Source organism: Panicum virgatum, chromosome 6N (assembly GCF_016808335.1).
Source record: "Panicum virgatum strain AP13 chromosome 6N, P.virgatum_v5, whole genome shotgun sequence".
Lineage (NCBI taxonomy): Eukaryota > Viridiplantae > Streptophyta > Magnoliopsida > Poales > Poaceae > Panicum > Panicum virgatum.
In genome coordinates, this window is record NC_053150.1 from 22,680,386 (window position 1) to 22,694,544 (window position 14,159).

A 14,159-nucleotide genomic window follows, 5' to 3' on the forward strand; every position below is an offset into this window, starting at 1 on the left:
GAACCACCATATCCCAAAGATGCAGGATCTCGGCGAAAAGTCGTACCCGCCAGCAATACCTCTGGAGGAGACGAAGATCAGGAGGAGCCCGAAGAGTCTGACACAACTGCTGCCTAGGAGGAAATCGTGGAACTCCCTAGGACTTCACGGGAGTTTCATGATACCACTGCCTTACCATTTCCGGAATGGATAAGGAAGCCGGTGGCCGACAAACAATTCGGCAAGTTCATCGAGGTAATAAAGAAGTTGTATGTCAATATACCGCTTCTTGACGCTATGCAGGTCCCAACCTATGCCAAGTATATCAAGGATATACTTGGGAACAAGAGAAACCTGCCCACCACCAAGGTCGTGCAACTCATAGAGGAGTGTAGTGCAGCTATACTCGATCCTCTCCTAGAGAAGAAGAAGGATCCAGGATGCCCCACAATCACATGTTCAATCGGGAGCCAACACTTTTCGCACGCTCTTTGCAATCTGGGAGCAAGCATCAGCGTCATGCCTAAGGTAGTTTACGATAAACTAAATTATCATGAGCTTGCCCCTACTGCCATGTGCTTGTAGATAGCAGACCAAATGGTCCGTTACCCCGCGGGAATCGTAGAGAACATTCCGGTGAAAATCTGAAACTTCTTCATTCCCATTGATTTCGTCATCCTCGACATGGAAGTCGACGCCAAGACCCCTCTCATTTTGAGAAGGCCGTTCCTAAGTACCGCAAATGCACACATTAATGTGGGAGCTGGAGAAATCCAGCTCAACATCAATGGGCAGATGGAGAAGTTCGCCTTCACACCGAAGGTCAAACAATGTTCCCAGGTTAGAACTTTTACCCGAAAGAAATCCGAGAAAGAGCAGAAGAAGCCATCAACCCCTACAATCGATATCCTTGCCGAGCTCTTAGAATGACTAAGAATCGACAAGGAGATCAGGGTGCACAACTACAGGAACGCAAGATGAAGAATCCTTCGTAGAGAATTCGAGGAATCGGAGGTGAAAGCGATAAAAAAAATTTGCCACCAAGAAAGAATGGTGGAGAAAAGCGTCTTCGTCAGGAACTCCATCCGGCGACGACAACAAAACCTGAGGTATGGAGAATTCCGCTCCGGACTTGAAACTAGAGCTATCACCATGAGAACTATGGTATGTATCCATTCTTGCATTTGCATAAATGCTAGTTCTTGCATTGTTTTCTTTCCAAACCATGGCATGTTTAAATTTTTGAAACAATATTTTAAATTTTAGTTCTTGCATCAATTAAAAGATTGCATAAAAAAGGCCAAAGTGTAGGCCGGCTGGACCCACCTCTCCTCATTTGGTCAGGGGGCAGCAGGAATCCAAGACCTTGAGTGCTCGGGGAGCAAAGTAAAGCGACCACCCTCATCGTGCAGAGGGGGGCAGGCCGGCCGGCCTCATCGTGGCCGCCCAGTGCCTCTCCACCGTTCCCGTCGTGTCATCAATACCAGAGCATAAGCACCTGCAGCTCCAGCACCTAGGAAATGACGTGGACGACGAACGGCCGCGGGAAGTGCCGCTCGGTGCACTACAGGCTGGCCGGTCCTGCCCCTGCACGCACTTATCAAAGCCGCCACTCTGTCATTTGTCTTCGCACCATCGATCTGAGTACGCAGGTCACTCCCCTAAGCACATTTTCTCTCTTCTCTCTTCTGAGTGTTCTTGCTTAATGAAGCTCTTTTGAGTTAATTAAGTAAAGTACTCAAGTACTAAACCCCATTAAATTTAGTAGTAGTGCTGGGATTAGCTCAGCACTAATCGAATAAAATTAGTAGTAACTCTCCACTAAAATGAAGATCACAAAAATATTTCCCATTGAATAAATCAAAGCTCTGAACGAAGAATGATTTGTGGTGGATTTATCCCCATAGGAACGACTAACCACTGACCCTTCCGATTATTCTTCCCTGCATTTTCTTTGCACTAATCTTTTGCAAGAGACATGTCGGTCTGGGGGATCATCCGGAACAAGGTGAAGAAGCTAAGCTCGTCAACCCGATCTCCGAGTTTGCGAGCATCGTCGGCCTCTCGGGATGACAAGTCGATGAACACAGTCTGCCGACCGTCACGGTCCCAGGAAGAAGAGGGGGAAGCCCCTCCCTCTCCAGCAGTCCCAAGGCCCCACCTCAAAATCAGAGTTCTGAGTATGGTCGTAGATCGTAGTCTGGACTGATTACGAGCGGGATGCCCTCGAGCAGCTGAAGAGGTAGTCGTACAGCCACACCAAGCGGTTTGAGACAGAATTCCTCATGATGATGGGACTCCGTCAGGACATGAACTGTGCATTCATGGCCGTGGGATGGTCGCGCTTCGCCGACATCACCGAACCAGGTTTGCACCTTCTCACCATGGAAATTTTAACAAGACTGCATGTTGAAACCATTGGAAAAGAAACTAAAATCCACTTCCATTTTTTCAACGAGTTCTTTGAAATGCCAATCAATGAGTAATGTACTGGGGTTTAGTAAGAAATGCACCTTAGAGGCTACTGCATTAATAGACGAACATGATTATGACTATAGTGCTTGGTGGAAAGAAATCTCAGATGAACCAGTGAGTAGTAAGAACAGCATAGTTTCTATCTATAATCCAACTCTGAGAGTCCTAGCCAAGTACCTCGCTATGGTAGTCTTTTCCCAAGAAGACCTCAGGCTGTGTAGCTCCTCAGAGCTCATGTGCATGTTCGCTATGCAAAGAAGATTCGCTACTCACCTGTCATGGGCATGGTCGCATAATGGCAGAAAATGATCACGTGCAAATCTCCCATCGATATAACCTCACTAGTCACCCGCATTGCTCGGTATGTCGGTGTTTTTGAGAATGCACAAGTCGCATATGTGCCCGCGATGGATGAGTACCGAACCTTCATCAGTCTTGACCACTTCATTCATGTGCACATGATTGTTGGCATTTCTTAGCGTCATCACTAGGAGTGGTTAGTTCCTAGCAATGGCGCCTCGAAGATGCCGTGTGGTATGTATTAACGTTAATAGAAGGATCCGCAAGTGCATGGATATACCGTTGTAGCATTTCACCCAGAAGTATTCAGGGTATCGTTATTTATATTTTCCCAAGAGACGGCTAGGTTGTGTAAAGTGTATTTACTTAGTTACATAAGCATGACACGTATGAGCAAGATGAAGACCACTGACTATAAAGGGGTAAGTGATAAATGAATGATAATCAGGGGTAATGTGACACACACAGGACAGCCAACTCTCATGAATAAAGAATAAACAAGCAATCCTAAGTTTAGTGGGAGCATAGGCAAAGATTCCTAGTATACTATTCATGTTAGCGGATAAGTTACGTTAGCCACATTGCTTAGAGCTGCAGGTGCCAGGAAATTAGGGACATCGGGGAGAATGACCCGCACTGGAGAACATCCAGTCCTGTTTCATCTTTGCATGAACTCCTACACCGTACCCAAACGTCGGGGAGTACGCTAACCGAGAAGCAGCTTCCCGGTGGACCGACAGGGCTGTCACCACCTGCGGTCTACCCCAGTCACACCATGGAGCACGGTCATATCCGAAGGATCCCGCATACCCGGGCACCATGCCTGTGTATGAGGTCACTACCCTAGCACCCCCGGGTCCCCCACCCTTCGGATGGACATGTAAGATGCTAAGGCAAGCCCGAAAGCACAACGAACCGATATCCTTACCCAGATCATCTGGTCTAAGCATGCAACTACTATAACTTGGATAAACACTAATCAAGACTAAGCAAGCTATGAACATAGCAAGATAACCAAGAACGAACTCTGAATGAATAGTATAAAGTCGAAATACAAAGCCATACCAAAGGCCGAGGATTGCTCGCCGACCTCGAGGACGACTGGATTCGCTAAGAGATGAATTACTAGCCTAGCTCCACTACCCTAAGGAGTACAAGTCACAAGAGATTGTAGAGAGAGAGAGGCTTCCAAGTGGTGTGTATGGTGTGAGTGGTGGGAGGCCCCTTTTATGGCTTGAGAGGTCGGTTCCCGCCATCTCCTTGTATGGAAACATGCCAAACCGCCATTGGGAGGATAAGATTCGTCATGTTTTCGTCTTATTCCGGACTTGTGCTCCTCAAATCTTAAGTTCTCGAAAACAACTATGGAGCTAGGTTAGTGATACAAATATGCGAGTAAGAGGTATAATTTTCCTTCTTTAATGAGTATAGTTGACGGTCATATTTCGCACTTAACGACCATCAACAACACCCCCAAGCTAGCCTTTTGCTCGTCCCTGAGCAAAACAAGGCGCTCATTGTTGATCAGGAGTTGCTACAATATTGAATTTCCAACTCATACTTAGGCACAACCGAATGCTTCTTACCTTGATTTTGAATAAGTTGGCCTTTTGTTCTTACCTCTTACCTTCCTCCTATGGAGCTTATAGCTTCACCTCATCTTTGGCGGTTGAGAGTCAGAACGGTATCATAGAGTGCTCATATTTCTTTTCTCTTTAGCTCAACTGTCAATCTAGAGGTTTTGTAAAAAAAATTTCAAAAGAGATTTATAAAGTTCCTCGGATGATCTCTCGGATTGCTCAATGTGTATGATTCCTTACCAAAGCTTTTTTATTGTGCCTTTCTTCCTCAACCTATCTCTAATGGCTGTTTTGTGGAGCTGTAGGTATGGAGGATTTGAAGGCACACTTGCTTCTCATATTTTGCTAAGTCAAAGACCGGATCCAAAGGAGAAATAAGTCATAAACCTTGATCAAGATGTGCAAGTGTGTGGATATTTTTGGTGGATGGTGTATGAACTCCTTTGTATGCACCATCTCTCTTTTTCTTTTGTTTTGGATAAGGGGCTATCTTTCTCATATCTTTTTTTTTTGACATGCCTAAGTATGTGGCATACCTTCTTTGGGTATGCATCTTTCTATTCTTTCTTTTTTTGACATGCCTAAGCATGTGGCATACCTTCTTTGGGTATGCATCTTTTATTTTCTATTTGCATAGCCCTATATCCTTGGCATATTTTTGAGAGAGAGGTGTCATACATAGACATGGAGTTTTATTTTGTGGATGGATATGTGCTTACTTCTAGTGTAGAAGCATAGCATGTGGTGGAAACATGTACGTGATCTTGATCATGGGAGTATGAAATGAATCTCACTAAGGGTCACAACAATTTGACAAAACTCAATGAGATAGCAGGTTGCATATGTGGATGGGTTTGCAATGAAAATTAACATATGGCTTTGGATAGGAATTTCATATCATCGAGGAACTTTATTGTATTTTTGTGTTTTCAAAATTAAATACTCCGGATGTCAAGTATCACATAGGAGAAGATCATAGCAACTCTACTTAACCATATCATAGCTCACAACAACTTAGATTTGGATCATGCTTTTTGCTACCCACAAGTTTCAAGTTCAAGGTTTGAACATTTTTAGCCACCAAACTCAAAACTAGGTAGAGCATAAAGTTGTAACTAAGCATATGAAGGAAATTAACAGAGCAACTATTCATCATCTCAACAAGGAAAACTTACACCATGCTTACTACACATATTAAAGAAAATATTTTTGGTATTTTCTAGGTTTTGCAAATTTTTATTTGTTTTTAGTTATGCAAATTTTTATGGATTTTCTAATTTTGCAAATTTTTATGGGTTTCATGCAAAGTTATGAAAGCAGTAAAGATAAATGATACAAGTTACATCTCGTGGGGGTCCTCCCCCAAGCTAACTTCAGGCTCACTACGGCTGATCGGGGTTGAAACCTGTCCAGCGGCAGTACGCCCTCCACTCCTCCTGTCACTGCAACTGCGACTGCTCCATGTCGTGGAGTCTTTTGCCAGTGTGACGCTGCCATGCTTGGGTATTGTCGATGTGTTGGTTCAGCGTCTCTTGTATGTTGTCGCCCTGCACCCGCAGCTCACCTAGCTGCTGGGTGATGGCACCAAAACCTCGGGACGAAGACGTCCTTCTGATGAGGTTCGGGGCTCCACCAGAGTTGGAACTGGTGGACCGGCGGCCTGGTGCTTGCCGTGTCCACTCCTCAGTGGTGGCACTGTGCCATGACGAATCACCGGCCTCGTGTTGATATGAGTGATGTGGCAGCTAAGGTGGTGGTGTCGGCTCTGCCTCCCTTCTGGTCCTGCTTCTTGTCTTCCTGCCAGGCAAACCAGAAGATCTATGCCTACGACCCCCTTCTCGTGGAACGAGAGGGATGGTTAGCGAATGGCAATTGTACAAATGAAACTCCGCATTGGGCAGCGGAATCTCATTTGTATAGTCCATGTAAAAGAAAATCAAAGAGTCATTCGGGCCTTTCTTAAGTGTGTGACCTTGGATCAAATAGTCCTCGTCGATATACGCACGGTCGCCCTTAATGAAAGGAATAAAATTCCCCTCTAAGGCACCAATACGTGTAGCGATACGAGTAATCAAAGAAGTGCACTCAATAGGACCCGTCTTCTTGAAATTCAAAAGCCATTGCTTAACCAAAGCTTGCGCGGGGGAGATTTTGATCTTGTTGACCATGGCATAGAGAATGAGCAACTCATCGTTGCGCACGGGTCGGACATCATCTTTTGGAAAGAGAGTGATGGTCAACCACTTGTGCATCAACTGAAGAGTTGGATTATGAATATCGCTGCACCGAGGTGCAAACTTGCCATGGACAAATTGACCCGAAATCCGGCCCCAAAACTCATGACGATTACAACCTCGGCAAGCTTGGTCCAGAGAAATAGGCCAGCATTTGTTGACATCTAGGTGGCCAGCAAAAGTTTTCCAAGAAAGCAAATATTTTTTCCCGAAAAGTCAAAAGTAAACCCAGTTTTCCATCTCCCGTAGAGTGCAAAGAAATTGGATGGTGAGGAGTCGAGAACCATACTCCTCAACGGGAACGAAGTTATCCCATCCAATTTCATACCAAACGTTTGAGAAGTCTTCGTACATACCTGTTTTGTTGAGGAGGTCCGGATCGAATGCTCGGGTGTGGATGAAGCTTCTGTTCTTGAGGATGGCATAGCCTTGTCGTTCACGATCATCTCGCAAGTCGAGGTATGGTGCATCTTCTGCATCAATCTCTATGACCTCGGCTTGCATCTCTTCGTATTGTTCCCCTTCCTCGTAGTCCATCGTGCTTGGTGTAGGTGTAGGTTCCGGTGTGTACGAGCTTGAGCCACCCCGAGAATGGGATGAACTTCCACCCGTCATCTTCTTGAATGCACCGGAGACCTTCCACCCTATGCCTTTCTTGATGGAATGAAAACAAGTGCAACTCGAAAACAGGTTACGTTAGCGAAATCGAATTGAATGTTCTTACCCGTGAGTTGCCCTTCTTTCTTGCAGCAAAGAAATGAGAGAGAGAGGTCTCTTGAATTCAAATTTTGAGCAAAAATCTAATGAAAACCCGAGAGCAAAGTTTGAGAGAGTTTGAGAGGGAGTGAGTGAATGAGAGTTGAGTGTGAGAGCTCAAAACTCACACCTCGTCCTCTATTTAAAGGGAGAATGGCCGGGCACCGTTGGGAGAGACCAGGCTCAACGGCTAGTGACCATTGGAAAAGGCTGGGCCCACTAGCCGTTGGCAGGGGGCTGGCCGACCCTAGGGTTCGGCCGAACCCTAGGTGGGCCACCCTGCTGACAGCCAGGGCCCACTGTCCTTCTAACGGTAAAAAACTTTTATAACTTTGGTGCCGGCCAAACTTTGCTTCGAAAAGATGTTCAAAATTATTTTTCAAAGGATTTTCATGCTCGGAAATATTTTTGGATTTTTGTGAAAAATAGAAAAGGTGCTAGAAAAGTTTCTAGCATGCAAGGTTGTTTTGAAAATTCAAATATGCAGTGGGAAAAATCGAAAAAAGTCGAGAAAAGCAAAATGATGGAGGGTAAATATGAGATATGTACTGATTTACCTTCGGCAAGGGCTCGTCGTTTAGAGTCTGACAAGCGGGACCTTTCTCCTGCTATGGTTCACCATTGCTCGGCTCGTCCTAGAGAATTGGACGAGAACGAGCTTGCGACCTTACGCCACATCTTCTTTGAACGTCTTCTCTTTGATCTTGTGGTCGTAGGTCTTGGTAGTGGGGATTCTGGTGCATCCCAAATTGCCTGCCCTTCATCATCCTGTCGGTTCAGGATGTGCTGCTCTTCCCTCTGTTTGAAGCTTGAAGAACATGTCCTCCTTCTCGATGCGGAAACAGATTTCTCCCCTTCCGACGTTGATTCTTGCCTTGGCGGACCTTAGGAAGGGTCGACCAAGTACGAGGTCGACTCCAAGGTCGCCTTCTATGTCCATTACCACAAAATCGGCAATGATGAAGGAATCTCGTACTCATATGAAAACATGTTTGGCTATCCCTTCGGGATATTGAACTGTCGAATCTGCAAGCTGTACGAGCATAGTTGTAGGGGAAAGAGCAGGATAATCGAGTTCTTCGTATATAACATCGGGCATTGTGTTCACGCTTGCCCCTAGATCGCATAGACATTGCTCGAAGTGCTTGACGTAGATCGAGCAGCTGATCATGCGGACCCCTAGATCCTTTTGCACTACTGCCACCATGCCGTCCCAAATGTCGTTCCTTGGGGGATTGGACCTGCCTGCATGGTTAGTTCAAGAAGTCTGTCGAGGAAGGTTGCCCCACCCGGTAGACACCATATTTACAGTTTCAACGGGAGATTCGGGTTGCCCCGGGATCTTCCCGTTCTCAGAGACAGGAGCAGCAGTAGCTAATTGAGCCAATTGAGTTTCTATCATTTTTTTGAAACTTAATTGATTTTTATGAGCAGAATAAAGTGTTTCAACTTTAGCATGTATACTTTCCAAAATTTTATCATTGGCAGCAAGCTTTTTGTTTAAAGACTCGTTGATTTTAGCTTGGCCAAAAACAAGATCTCTCAAGGAGGGTTGGTTTGAATTGAAATTCAAATTGAAATTTGAGTTGAAATTGTTACCTCCTCCTTGGAATGGTGGGCGTGTCTGACCCCACCCTTGGCCTCCTTGTGGACGGAACCCGGTGTTGTTGTTGATGTAAGCTGCATCTTCACGGGTCTCGGGGCAGTCATTCCCCGAGTGTCCACCTTCACCACAAACTTCATACTTAAAGTACGAGTACATGGCATGGATGAGAACAGACAACTGTTGCCGATTCCCTTCTTCGAACTTCTTCAGTAGGAGGTCCAGCTTTGCGGCGAGCATGTCTGTCTCCTTGACGGTATGCATTCTACCTTTTGTTCTGGGCTGGGAACACTCCTCGTTCCAGACCATCTTCTCGATTATGGCCGTAGCCTTGGCAATTGTCAGGTCGAGATAGGCTCCTCCAGTAGCAGCATCAAGATGGGCTCTGGATGTTGTTGTTAGCCTGTTGTAGAAGCTTTGGAGCACGAGCCACTCGTCCATCCCATGATGAGGACAGGCGAGCATGTACTATTGCAACCTTTCCCAAGCTTCTGGGATGGATTCCATCCCCGTCTGCTAGAAACTTGAAATTCTTCCATGCAAGGAATTGGTTTTTCCCAACGGGAAGAACTTAGCAAGGAACGCCGTGGAACACTTGTCCCACGTGCTGACGGCTTCCTTGTTCTGATAAAACCATTGTTTCACCTTCCCTAGGAGGGAGAAAGAAAACAGACGGAGCCTGATGGCGTTAGCCGCAACACCCCGTATTCTAGCTAACACTAAGGTCAGACACCACGTCTGCACTCGGTGTTAGGATTTCTCTCGAGGCCTTCGAGAGAAATCCCCCTCAACCTAGAGCACTAACTTGAGATACTCTAGTCTGGGCGAGAAAATCCATAAGATAAGTTCCCGATTACTAAGAAAGATAACTTAGCCTAAACTAAAGGACAACTTCCGTGCTCAAACTGAACCTCAGACTTGAGTAAATGAAAGACTACGGAAAGTAAAGCAAAATCATAAAAAAGAAGATAACTTATATTAATAAAGTCAGAAGAAAGATACAATAGCTATACCAGACTTCCAACGACTCCAGAATCTAGAGCAAGCTCGACTCGACTCTAACTCCCAAGCTACTAACCTACTCTAGAAAGTACAAGTGGAAGAGAAGAGCTCCAATGGTGTGTGTTGAAGTGATGGATGGTGCCTCCTTTTATAGCCCTCCCAGGGTCAGTTCTGGCGGTTACTACAGGTAGCATCAGTTGGAAGTAGGTAATCTCGTTGCGCTTAACTTCCACACCAAACCTCAGCCTGAGAGGCCTCCATGTGGTGCCGGCCGGCCTCCCCTAGGCCGGCCAGCCAGGGGTTGCCGCCATGTGGCCGCCGCCTTTCGGACAACGGCTCTGATCCCTTCCTGGAGTCGGTTGACAGTTGGGTTTGCCCGATTGCTGCAGTTGCTAGGCCGGCCGGCCTAGGGGAGGCCGGCCGGCCTCCCTCTAGCCCATCTCGGCCTCTGGTTTTGCCGGGACTTTGCTCTGCCTTTGTACAATCTCCAAGAAAGTGGGTTGCTGAATTTCTTTTGATATTGGGCTGTCTTGTAGTTCTTTGTATGGATGTTGAAGCCTTTCGGAGTATCCAATTGAACCAAGGCCCAACCCTCGACTCTGAGCCCCTTGAACATGTCACATTGCCACTGGTTCGAAGCCGGGGTCATGTCTTTAGAGGTGCCAGGCCGGCCGGCCTAGGAGAGGCCGGTCGACCTGGGTTTTTGCCCAAATTTGCCCAATTTTGGTACACCTGCTCCTGCAATCAGGACTCATCCAAAACTGGTGGAACTCGTTAGAAATAAATGGAATATGAATGGAACATAGTGTAAAGCTCATGTTATTTCCGAGAAGTTGACGGCTTAGAATGTGAATTTATGGCCGTCAACATTGTTGCGGTTCTTTTGAGGCCTTGGAGCTTGGTTTGCTGCGGGTCGTCCACCCCTAGGACGTTGGCCGCTGGCGACTTCTTGCTCCTCTTGGTTTCTTTGGTTGTGTTGTTGTTGTTGTTGACGGTGATGACCTCCCGGAGTGCGACTTGTTTGTGGGGCTACTGATGCCGTAGCCCTAGATCGGGTGCCATGAAGTGAGGACAAAGGATTTTGTCACTCGAGTTGTTCGACAGCGTAGCGAGTGAGTTGTATTATGCATTCTATCTCTGGATTTCGTGGTAGTTGCATGAGGCGCACGGTAGCTTCTGCCATTGCTACTATGGGAGTGTTCAAGATTGGATCTGCTGCGTTGTCGAATTCCCGGTTAAGATCACATGGTTTAATTCGAGCATGTTACACAGCTCGAGCCCTGCGCTCTTTCCCTGCATTGATTCCTTGCTCTGCGGGCGGTTCGAGAAGCTTTATCCTCATCTTGTGGGGCGTTCTCAATCAGATCATCCTCAGAAATCTGATCTGGGGTCTTGTTAGGATCATGTTGACTTGGGGCGCCCACATCTTGCCGATTGATCACGAAAACTTGACGCTCCGGGGTGTAGTTCTCGAGGTCCGATTCATAATTGGCTAGTTCAGTTCCTGCAGATCTAGTTTCCCGTATGGGTGTGAGGGGAGTACCATGTTGAAACAGAAGATCATCAATGCTGGCGACTTCTCGAAGACTGTCGAGTAGTTCTGCAAGTGAGTAACCATGGCAGGATTTGAGTTGGATTTTTGCCAGCGCATCGATGATCGGATCCAGATTGTCATGGGATGACTCATATGAATCTGAGTATATGTCAAAAATGGGTGCCCGCTGGTTAGCGGTGGCAGAGAAGTTCTCGGCGCATAGAGTCTGATCCAAGCTAGCTTCGTAGGAAGAGTAGATGGGTCGGGCAAGGAGAGTCTCAACCCGAGTAGAATTCGGGCTGAGATCAATCTCAGTCCGAGTGGAACCTGATTTGTTGTCGAGTTTCTGCTCGATATCTTTGGCAAGGTCGGGAAGCAGCATGTCACCATGATCATCTGATGCGGCGATGGCATTGCAACTTTCCGATGAGATCATCTCTAGCTCCATGGGGTTGGCCAGGTGACTGTCAAAGCCGACTGAGCCGTTGGCGACCCAGACCCATGAGCCAAAAATGTAGGTGGCGCCTTGGGGAAATGCCATGGTGCTGAAAGCGAAGGTGGCCATCGAATTCGCCGATGAACCCGCCGAATCCCCTACCTTGCGCGCCAGCTGTCGGTGTTTACCGCCAAGCCTGCTCAGGGATACCCTTAGCAGTAGGATTGTAGGCAAGGGATTGACTAGCTCTGGAACACGATGGTGCAAGGAACACAAGGATTTAGATAGGTTCTGGCCGCGAGGTGCGTAATACCCTATGTCAAGTGCTTCTTTGACACAATACAAGCAGGTTCCTTTGAGTACTGTCGGAGTCCTACTACAACACGGTCGGGTCCTACGTCAAGCGCTTCTTTGACACAAGGGCAACCATCGCCAACGTCTCTGATGAGGACGTCATCCACTACTTCCATGATTGCATCACCACCCAATCACTTTATCGTGACTTTGGGCGTAACCACCCCAAAACGGTGGTAGAACTACGCGACATGATGCAACGCTAGGCAGACGAAGAGGAACAAGAGCACATTAGTTTTCCCCGCTGTAACAATGGCGATAACGGGAAGTGCAACAACGATCGAGAGGCACCAGCAACTAGCGGGATCCTGCGCGTAAGCGCAAGCCAGATGATACTGTCGGCACCATGGATCGCACCCTGCGTGGCAAGAAGACAGGAAAACCTCAGGATTAGGTTGATAAGATCCTCCACAACAAAAGGTGCCCAATCCACCCCAAGAGCAACCACTCGATGTTCGAGTGCACAATTATATGCAAGTCTTTCCAGTCCCCATTGCCAGATGCACCCAAGAAGAAGCCCAACAAGGAGGACGAAGACGATGAAAAGAAAGACCCCGATGGGTTCTAGAAGCCCGAAAACATGGTCAATGTCATATTTGGAGGGGATCCAAGCTTTTCCAAGCTTGCTCACAAGCTGCTACTCAGGGAGATCCTCTCAGACGAGCCTGCAATTTAGAGACCCTTGAAATACAGTGAGGACCCCATTACCTTCTCCAGGGAGAACCAATGGACCAGCTTCTCTGAACCAGGAAAGTTTCCACTGGTACTCCATCCTATCGTCCAAGGATCCAAACTCACTCGAGTACTTATCGACGGAGGAAGTGGGCTCAACCTGATCTTCGCAAGCACATTAATGAAGATGGGCCTCAACTACATGAGCTTGCTCATGCCGAGTAAAGCCCCCTTCTATGGCATCATTCCAGGAAACTCCTCTACACCAATTGGCTTGGTTACCCTCCCAGTCACATTCGGTACGGAGCAAAACTTCCGGACAGAGTGTATAAAGTTCGAAGTAGCCGACTTTGAATCTTCCTACCATGCCATCTTGGGAAGACCGGCACTGGCCAAGTTCATGGATGTGCCCCACTATGTCTACCTACTCCTCAAGATGCCAGGCAACACAGGAGTCCTTTCCCTACCCGGGGACCTCCTCGAGTCCTTTGAGTGTGACAAAGAGGCTATAGTCCATGCCTCTAGTATTCGAGTACCCAGCTGTTGACGCTTTTTAAAGCGCCAATTTACGTACCGCAAGTGCACGGATCGTGTATAGCTTTTCCCTTAGAGTATTCCCCCAAGGTTTATCAATCCACGGAACAAGTGTATTACTATGCTTAACTAAGCACTAATGATGTTAGTAAAAGATCTATATTGAATGATTGAGTGTGAAATAGATCTAATCTAACCAATCTAATCTAATCTAGACTAGTGAGCAATGATAGATGTGTGCACAAGATATGAAGAGCATTTGTCCATAGGGTCTAGGATCACTAGAGATGTAATCGCCAAGCAACGAAGAACAGATCTAATCTACCAAAGGTGTGTTCCAAGATCAAAACCTTTCCCTCCCGCATACTGTCACTACACGAGGATAATTGGTAACGAATCAACAAGAACACGATAGTTGATGTAATCTAAGTAAACCATGCAAGAGCAAAGCAAACTCAAAGCCAAGTCGCGAACTATTAGGCATCAAAGCATCATCAACAAGAATCGTGATAGATCAATCTCATAAAGGATTCGGCAATTACAACTCAAGATCTCCTTACAACCCCATGAACAAACGAGGACTTTACCCCATGAAGCTAAGCGAAGCGTAGTCGATCATGGTGACGAAATCTCCGGCAAGGGATGGATCCCTTGCTGTCCTCCAACTTGCAGCGGCGCCGAGGGACGATGAGGCCTCCGG

At 46.8% G+C, this 14,159-nt stretch overlaps 1 non-coding gene across 1 annotated transcript; it reads left to right on the forward strand.

Moving 5' to 3' along the window:
- Positions 1–9,366: 9,366 nt before the first annotated feature.
- LOC120680328 lies at positions 9,367–9,474 on the forward strand. The gene has a single exon (XR_005677599.1). It is a non-coding gene; the product is annotated as a small nucleolar RNA R71 (small nucleolar RNA).
- The last annotated feature ends 4,685 nt before the right edge of the window (positions 9,475–14,159 follow it).